The sequence below is a fragment of the Anastrepha ludens genome, chromosome 2, assembly GCF_028408465.1.
Source record: "Anastrepha ludens isolate Willacy chromosome 2, idAnaLude1.1, whole genome shotgun sequence".
NCBI classification, from domain to species: domain Eukaryota; kingdom Metazoa; phylum Arthropoda; class Insecta; order Diptera; family Tephritidae; genus Anastrepha; species Anastrepha ludens.
The window spans coordinates 164,582,655-164,592,911 of NC_071498.1; the positions used below are offsets into that span (position 1 = coordinate 164,582,655).

The 10,257-nt window shown below is 31.3% G+C and overlaps 1 protein-coding gene across 2 annotated transcripts in view; it reads right to left on the minus strand.

Annotated features, from left to right (window-relative positions):
• LOC128855762 (2,3-bisphosphoglycerate-dependent phosphoglycerate mutase) overlaps nucleotides 1–9,121 on the minus strand; it is a 62,612-nt gene extending 53,491 nt beyond the window's left edge. Inside the window, exon 1 of one of the 2 annotated variants that reach the window (XM_054090930.1) lies at nucleotides 8,794–9,121. The gene's annotated coding sequence lies outside the window, so the exon portion shown is untranslated. Of the gene's footprint in view, nucleotides 1–4,718; nucleotides 4,827–8,793 lie in introns of those variants that run through there. The other variant, XM_054090929.1, reaches the window with a different exon arrangement.
• Between the last annotated feature and the right edge of the window lie 1,136 nt (nucleotides 9,122–10,257).

Genomic DNA, 10,257 nt, shown 5'->3' on the forward strand with positions numbered 1-10,257 from the left:
ATTTAGTATTTTTAAGAATGTTTTTTTGCATTTTTTTCCATTTTATTTTATTTCAATTTATTTTTTATTATTTCCTTTTGTTTTTATTCCTTTTTTATTTTATTTAAATTAACTTTTATTTGTTTTTACCAATTCATTTTTATTTTATTTAAATTAACTTTTATTTGTTTTTACCAAATCAATTTTATTTAATTTTTTCTTTATTTGTTTTAAAGTTTTTTATTTAAGCTTATTTCATTTTCTTTAATATAATTTAATTAAATTTAATATTTAATTTAATTTAATTTTTGTATTTTGGATTATTTTACTTCATTCGAAAATATTTAATTAATTTTTTATATTTTCTTTTTTTTATTTCAATTTATTTTACTTAGTTTAATTTTATTTAGTATTTTTAAGAATGTTTTTTTTGCATTTCTTTTGCATTCTATTTCATTTCAATTTATTTTTTATTATTTCCTTTTGTTTTTATTCCTTTCTTATTTTATTTAAATTAACTTTTATTTGTTTTTACCAATTCATTTTTATTTTATTTAAATTAACTTTTATTTCTTTTTACCAATTCATTGAAAAATACAGCAAAGACTTCGGGCTAAACATAAACATTGACAAAACCAAATTTATTATTGTAAATAGAAGCAGCAGAGACTATTCCTATGCGAGACTAACCATAGGTGGCAAAACAATAAAAAGAGTAAAACGTTTCAGGTATCTGGGAGTATGGCTGAATGACCAATGGGCCCATCATCAGGAGATAAGAGACAGAATAGAAATGGCTAGAGCGACCTTCATGAATATCAAAAAGATACTGACACGCCGGGACATACCAATCGGGTTAAAGACAAGATTTTTAAAATGTTTTGTATGGTCAACACTCTTAAATGGATGCGAGACCTGGACATTGAAAACCGTAAGCAAACACCGACTAGAATCTTTCGAAATGTGGTGCTACAGAAAAATGTTGAAAATCAGCTAGAATGACAAAATATCAAATGACGTAGTGCTAAATAGAATTCAAAACCGCTAGGAACATGCTTACGGACATAAAAAGGAAAAAAGTCGCTTATTTCGGACACATAACAAAAGGTGACAAGTATGATATTTTAAAACTGCTGATGCAAGGAAAATTTGAAGGACAAAGAGGAATTGGTAGGAAGAAAATGACATGGCTAGACAACATCAAAGAGTGGACAGGCCTCAAAACAATCGGCGAACTAACAGCAGCAGCGAAAAACAGATAAAAATATAATGACATCATTAACAATATGACCTGACAACCGTATGACTAAGATCATAATGACGTTTGTATGTAATCGCGACAACCAGCATGGATACGCCGATTAAGAAGAAGATTTTTCATATTAAATATTTACATTTCATTTTGTTTTTTTCTTAATTTTATTTTATTTCCTGTCTTTGTATTTTTGTTTCATTTTATTTTTACTAATTATTTATATTTTTTGTATTTATATTTAAGTTGGAAAACTTTTTAAGATTATTTTTGATTTTAAGTTTTTTAAATAAAAAAAAATTTGTTTTAAGCCCAGTTTATTTACAATATATAATTATAATTATGTTATATTATTATTTATTATATATATATTAATTTAATATTTTGTTTATTTTATTTTATGTTATTTTATTTCACTCTATTTCATTTTTAGCATATTTAATATTTTTTTCATTTTATTTATTTTGTACATACATTTTTTTGTAATATTAAAGAATTTTATTTTATTTTATTCCGAATCGGATTTCATTGTTTACTAGGACTTATATGCAACTACTTAAATGCTGATGCACAGGCTGATAAGTCACTTTTTACAGTACATCGCCTTGTAAGTGTCATCAGTGCCAATATAAAAAAGACAAATTAGTTGAACTGTGGATTGTTATCCTGCAGAGATCTCAACACTATACACGCATACATGCATATTAAATTGTAGATATTTTTTCTTAGCATATTTATATGCCTTTTTAATTGATTAATTAAAGGGCATTCCTATGACTTCTTGTAATTACCAAAATTTTTTGCAATATGTTTCTGCTTGCATGTATACATACATATATATGCACATATAATATACATATGTACATATATGCACATGAAAATATTTATATAGATTTCGTACATTTTATTTTATTTTTGATTGCTCCACAAATGCAGGGACCTACAGTTTTATGCCGACTCCGAATGGTTTTTTATGAAAAGCTTTTTTATGGCAGAAATATTGTAGATTCAGACGATTGTCATTGTTGCCAAGGGGCGACCGCTATTAGACAGAACTTTTTCTATCATTTGGTGTTTTTTGCCCGCATTGGTTTTCGAAGCTGGGCTCTGCCGAACGGTAGTCACGCACAAACGCATTCAGCTAAGGCGGTCGCTGTTAAAGGCTCAGATTTTTAAATGCCGAAGTGATATTGCACATGTTTGGTTGAGGTTAGAAGTGAATTATTTTTAATATCACATTAAAATTAAAGCGATGGCTTACACAGGACGAACTTCACCCCCTTTTTTGTGAGTTTTTTTTTTTTAATTTCTTTATATTTCTTCTTACGTTTTATTTCATTTGAATTATCTTCTAATTTATTTGATTAATGTTTTTAGTATTTATTGCTTTTTTACATTGTTTTATTGTTTTGCATTTCATTTTATTTATTATTTTTAATTTAAAAATTTTTTTAGTTTATTTTTTAAGTTTATTTCTTTTAATTTTTTTGTATTTTTTTAAGCTTAGTTCAGTTTACTTAATTTAATTTAATTCATTTTTTTATTTTAGTTTATTTTAAATTTTTGTATTTCATTTTATTTTATATAACTTAGTTTTAGTATTTTTAATTTTTCTTTTTCATTTTCGAAACCGTTTTTGTGTTTTTTTTTAATTTTTATTTATTTTTCATAATTCTTTTTTATATATTTAATTTTTTATTCGAGTTCAGTTTATTTAATATAATTTAACTTAATAAATTTTTTTTATTTTATTGTTTTGCATTTTATTTTATTTATTATTTTTAATTTAAACATTTTTTTAGTTTATTTTTTAAGTTTATTTCTTTCAATTTTTTATATTTTTTTAAGCTTAGCTCAGTTTACTTAATTTAATTTAATACATTTTTTTATTTTAGTTTATTTTAAATTTTTTTTATTTTATTTCATTTTATTTTATTTATTTTATATAATTTGGTTTTAGTATTTTTAATTTTTATTTTTAATTTTCAAACCGTTTTTGTGTTTTTTTTTAATTTTTATTTATTTTTCATAATTCTTTTTTATATATTTAATTTTTTATTCGAGTTCAGTCTATTTAATATAATTTAACTTAATACATTTTTTTTATTTTAGTCTAATTTAATTTTTTTAATTAATTTTTTTAGTATTTATTGTTTTGGTTTTCATTTTATTTTATTGTCTTACACATTATTTTATTACTATTTTTTTTAATTTAAAAATTTTGTTTAGTTTATTTTTTTAATTGCTTTTTCAAGTTTAACGTAGTTTATTTAATATAATTTAATACATTTTTTTATTTGAGTTTATTCTATATTTTTTTATTTAATTTTATTTTACTTCATTTTTTTAAATTTCATTGTACAATATTTTATTTCATTTTATTTTATTTTATTATTTTTCTTTTCATTTTATTTTATTTTTTTGCATTTAATTTTATTTTATTAACTTTTTGTATTTTTTCTTCGTTTAATTTTAATTTTTTTTCTAATTCATTTTTATTTTATTTAAACATTTTTTGTTCTAAGTTTAAAAGTTTTTTTTTTGAGTTTTTTTAAGTTTAGTTCAGTTTATTTAATATAATGTAATTGAATAAATCGGCTGCCGTAGCCGAATGGGTTGATGCGTGATTACCATTCGGAATTCACAGAGAGAACGTTGGTTCGAATCTCGGTGAAACACCATAATTAAGAAAAACAGTTTTCTAATAGCGGTCCCCCTCGGCAGGCAATGGCAAACCTCCGAGTGTATTTCTGCCCTGAAAAAGCTCCTCATAAAAATATCTGCCGTTCGGAGTCGGCTTGAAACTGTAGGTCCCTCCATTTGTGGAACAACATCAAGACGTACACCACAAATAGGAGGAGGAGTTTGGCCAAACACCCAAAAAGGGTGTACGCGCCAATTATATACTATATATATATTTATAATTTAATAAATTTTTTTGTTTTAGGTTAATTTATATTTCTTATTAAATTTTATTTCATTTTAGTTCTCTTCTATTTTATTTAATACATTTTTTTTAGTATTTATTATTATTATTATTTTTTTAATTTAATTTTATTTTTTTTTTGCACTTAATTTAATTTATTATTTTCATTTTATTTAAATTTCTGTTTTTGTATTTTTTGGTTAATTTAATTTTTATTTATTTTTGCGAATTAATTTTTAGTTTATTTCAACAATTTTTTGTTTTAAGTTTAAAAGTGTTTTTTTGTGTCTTTTTTAAGTTTATTTTTTTATTTTGTTTAATAGTTTTTTTAAGTTTTGTTCAATTTGTTTAATATAATTTAATACTGCCCTAAAAAGTATGTTACAGATATTTCAGTATGAATTTCTTCACAAATTGGTTAGAAAAGTTTTTTTCTGCGGAATTTTTCTCTTACACAAACGGCACGCGCCGTTTATATGCCATTATAATCAGTACAGTAAATTAATTAGTTAACGTTTTTATACGCCTTTAGTGTTTTTGTTTGCCTTTTATATATTGTACCTTGTTTGTTAGAACTTCGCGCCTGAGAAAATAAAACCAAATGAGATATTTTTCCGCTTTTCTTAAGTATCGTAGCCGGCTTGTCTAAACTACTTTTACGCTGAATATCAACTAATATGCCCGCATTTTCCCATTCACTTATATACGATTAAGCCAACAGCGAAAACTTCTATTCATTTACAAGAATGAATATTTACATACAAACATACATGCATATACGGGCTTACATTCATACACACGTCCCCGTCCGCAACAAACGCAGTAATCAACAAAAAATTACGTCGCTGACAAAAAGATACAAGAAATATTAGTAAATCCGTATGTATTTATTGTATGTGTGCATGTGCCAAGCACTCCCTCAGATATTCGTGTAGCAGGAGAAAGAGTTGGAAGAAACAACGTACATATTTCTAGAGTTAAATACGTAATTAATCTTTCCCACTGTGATCCAGGTAAACACAAGAGCAACAACTAAAACGAAGTGAAAGAATGCCTTTGTTTTTTTTTCTTTTTTTTTCTCGTTTCAATTTTGTTTTCCTGTCTATGATTGTTGGTGAAAACTAAATAGTGGCGACAGACAGCCAAATATTATGAAATGTAAAGACCTGATTTTTATATTGCTTTGAACACTGATGCTGGACAGTAGGCAGTGAGTAGCGCACCTTGGCTTGAAACGAAAATAATTAGGAGACGATATGCTCATGCTTTGTAGTAACAGAATACACATACATAAGTATGTAGGTATGCATGTATAGACGACTTGAATTTGTGTATATGTTTTGTATGTAGTTGAAAATTTAGATAATTTTGTTGTCGCCAAAATAATACTTGTAGAAAATTAGTTATGTCTTGCTGTGTCCTTTAATTGGCAGCCGATGTGCAAATTTCCCAAGTCTGATGCGCACACTGCCTTCGTTGGAGCCAGATTCTGAGTGTGAGTGTGCTTTTATTAGGTACATATATAAAGGGTGATTTTTTAGCTATTATCTTTTTAAACAGTTGGTTTAAACAGCTGACGCACGTTTCGTGTTTTGTTTCACTGTCAAACATCTTCAGTTTGGTCTATAATTTAACCATGAATCGTCTTACAAACGAACAACGCTTGCAAACCATTGAATTTTATTCTAAACTTGCCTGTTCTGTTAAGAAAGTTTAAGATCCACTTTTTTCAAGCATTAAATTATATGGACTGTACTATCGATTTAAATAAAAATTTCTTGGATTTTTCTGAATTTTACGTGTTTTTTTGAAAAACTTTCCTATAGCTCTTAAAAAACCACCCTTTACTATATTATAAAATTCACTAAGTAACTGTTATTGCCTTTTGAATGCTTATTAATATTCTATTGGCAATAGCTTCACAGTTTTCAATCGTAATTAGTTCAAATTGAATCGTTTTGTTGGTAGACAAGTATATCAGAGCTATCAATGTCAAGCGGTGTGACAAAATATAACAGCTAAGCTAATACAAAAAAAAAAAACCGGTAAAACTATCTGACGTTCGGATGCGTCATACAACTGTAGGTTCCTCCACTTGTGGACTAACCTTAAGACGCACATCTCAGCTTGAGAGAAGCTTGGCCAAACACCCAATAAAGGGTGTAGCGTCAATTATATATGTACATATGTATGTAATATTATATATGTACATATGTACGTACATTCCAAAACTCCATTATTTTTGCGTAATTGGTATAAAACTGGTATAAAACGGTTTTATAGTCGATTTTTCGCTTTTGGGCAAAGCTACGACAAGTCGGTCAACTTCGATTGTTTCCGTTATTTTATCGATTTTTTTTAACGTCAAAAATGGTTATTGGCTGTTGGTTTGGTCAGCGAAGTTAAGTACCTTGGCCTAGTCGTTCCCACGGCAGTCGGTTCTACGTAACCGGAACGACCCGGATTTATATCCGGCCAAGGACTGTCACTTCAGCAGCATTCCTCGTATATGCACGGGGATTGTTTATGCTGCTACAACAACAACAACCCTGGCCTTGTCCTGTATGTCAAGCTTAGCTGGAAGAAGCATGCTGACGCAACTTTGTCCAAGGCAACAAAGGCTCTCATGATCTGCAAACGTCTAGCAGGAAAATCAGCAGGGGCTCAGCCCATCCCTGAGATGAATGTACATTATGTCACCAATGGTGAATCGAGAGTCACTCTCTCGACGGAGCGGGCAGCGCGAACTAAGCTTTAGCACTTAGCATGCGTGTACCCTACAGAGACTGGACGATAAGTTAAACTGGAGTAGACTTGCATCTGAAAGGAAACTCCCGGAGTGTACCCTGCACTGGTACACAGATGGTTCGAAGACCCCAGAAGGTATAGGCGCTGGAATTTACGGCCCCAGAACCAAGCGTTATATGCCGATAGGTAAGTTTCTAAGCATCTTACCAGCGCTGATGTATGAAATCTGTCTATGTGCAGAGAGGAACTTAGACAGACATTTCCGGAATTAGCCAATGGCCATTCCGAGTGACAGTCAGGCGGCACTCAAGGCCCTATCGTTCTGTGAGGTTAAGCTCTCACTATTCCTTCCTTGCTATGGGACAACACACCATCAAGGAGAAGTTTGGGAGTGAAGAGTTCGGGGTAAGGTTGCTGACACTAAAACATGGGCCAACGTCAGGCGAAATCCTTACTGGGAGGGTACAATCAAAAGAGGTTTCAAAAACTCATAACCGTGTTTGTTGTTGCACCGTAGTAGACGCTTCTTATGGCATATTGGAGTCATTGTGCAAAATTCGAGCTGTCAGGTATCACTACCGCGAGTTTAAAAAGAAAACAGTTGAGAATATGCCGAAATTCAACTCGACTTCCTGACAATGCCAGCGATCAGAGAATCATGTAAATCCCTAAAACTCTACAAGGAAGTTGGTGCAAGGGTAGCTATCTTTTCAGATAGTCAAGCAGCTATTAAGGCCTTAGACTCCAACTCCAATTCATCCAACCTAGTCTTACATTGTAGAGAGGAACTAGATTTGCTTAGTCATTGGTTTCAAATTACGCTGATGTGGGTTCCAGGTCATAGGAACATACGGGGTACTTAGATAGCGGTTGAGCTAGCAAGAAAAGGTTCGGCACTAGACATAGCAGAAGCGGTGACAGTTGCAACCCCACTCAACACAATAAAAGCCGAAAGAAGGTGGAAGCACAATTAACTACATGTACTACAACAAGAAAAACATGGCCATCGTACAACATTCAAAGGACGAACTACCTATTAGGATGCTCTCGACCAAACATTTCACGCATCACTGCAACACTTACAGGACATTGGAAGGTAGGGGATCATGCAGCCAGACTCAACCTCCCTTTCGTTCCCATCTACAGAAACTGTCAAGTGGAAGGGGTGAAGTAAAGTCTTTTTCCACTACTTATGTGAATGTCCAGGGCTAGCTAGGGCAAGACTTCGCTCTTTCGGTAAGCCTTTCTTACAGCAAATTAATGAGATAAAGAATTTGCTGATTTACTTGCATCTCATAAAATGGATCTGTTATAAAAAAAAGTGCTAGGAAAACGGTGCTGGCCGCTAATTAGGATTATTTTCAGTTGAAATATTCAACTACTTCAACGACAACAACTACAATACCGAAATATTATATTATTGTATATTTGGTTACTGCACCCTTTCCAGCTACTTAAATGCTATCGAAATGTGACCAACTCTACGTGAGCGCGTTTATTATATTAGGATTTACATTTTGCATGCAATTAACTTGAGAAATCGCATAGATCTTTACTTGTTTCAATTTCGCACTTCAAATTTTTGGTATTTTGAATTTTTATTGCTGTCCCTTCTCTGCTTCCTTTCGTTCACTTCTAATGTCGAGTTGCCCAAAACAACGCTTAATCACTTATTTTTGTAGTATTTCTGTTCTACACCGTTGAAACTTTGCATTTTTATTTACATTGTTTCACATTTTTTTCCACGAATTTAAAATATTCATTTGTTTATCTTATAAACGCACTTATTGAAATAGCAAAAAAAAACTATGTTCTATTTTTGATTTTGTGTCTGACAGCTGTAAGGAGACTCAATGTCTTTTATTTGCATACACACACACATACTTACTTTGATATTTTATTCCATGATTAGCTGCAAAATTTATGATTCACAAAATCTCTGCTTGGCTTTAGATAGTTTCTCTTGTTTATTTGATGGCGTCGTTTTTGGCACAAATATTTAATTTGGAATTCTTGCTTTGACGCTAACTTATTGAATATGAATATGAAGCAATGAGATATGATTTTTGACTGCTACTGGTGTGCGGTGCAAGTGTGACTGTTTATTATTGGTGTTTTCTGTTTCGGTAGCCGCGTATTTATTTTGGGGGAAAAATCAATAAGTGAATGGTTGTAAGACTCGTTGGGCAACTCAGAGCGTACGGCGGAGTAGTTGCAAAAGCCAACGTCAGCTTGTTCTCTGGCTCCAGTGCGAGTGGTGATTTGTTCTTTCTTGTCTTCCCTACCCTGTTGTCTGAATGCTTTTTTCAATTTTTATTTACAATTCTTCTGTTTATTGTTTTGACTGTTTTGCTGTTCTAGCAAGAAAGGCATATGACATGCAGATATCACGTATTTATTGAGGTAATCTGAATCATGTTGAAAAGTGTCGCGCGAGACATGTAATTTTGTATTACTAAAGCATGGGTGCAGAACCTGCAGAGTAGGTAGACCCATAGGTAGCTACTAAAACAAATATAATTAGTAATTTCCTAAATTGTCCGCTCTTTGTTATGCTATGTGAAAAAATAATATTGCAAAGTTTGATTTGTAAAGCTAAGGGGTTATGTATAGTACAGTTAGAATTTTCAAAAAATCGATGTTGTTCTTTTTTTTTCTTACTATACATATTTATAAGAATACACACAGAAAATTTAATATCGTTCCGGTAAATATTTTCGAAGTTACACGCAAATTTGAAAAGACGTTTCAGAGTGCTTCAAAGTACAAGGCCAAACTTTAACGAAGGCAAAAGCGCAGTTTCTAATACATTTATGTACTTTTGACTGTTCATGCGACCCTCGCAAAAGAATATTTCGCCGACATTATCAGCAGCCAAACAGCCCCAGATCATAATGCTGGCTCCCTGCATGCTTAGCGCAATGTGGATGGTATTCCTCGGTAATCCTCATGCCGCCTCACGAATGTCACTCCAGGTATTCCAAATACCTGAGGGAAGGGAAACAAAATTATTTTATAAGATTTCCTTGGACTAGGGTAAGCAGCTATGGCTCTTGATATTTTTAAATGATGTAAACTAAGCCTCCATAGAAGTTCGATTGATCAGACCACAAAACATTGGACCACTCTCCCTGCATAAAATGTTATCGGTGAGCTCATTCCAAAAAGCTTCCCCGTTTTTGACGTGATAACGTCTTACAATTCGATTTGGCCGGCTGCACGCACGAAAAAATGTGTCGTTATCTTGCTCAATCGTCGTTATCTTGCTCATAGTCGTTACCTTGCATGAACTGCAAGCGAAAGCACGGAACGAACGACAAAGAGCACAATCGGCCCCCGCGTTCGGCAACGT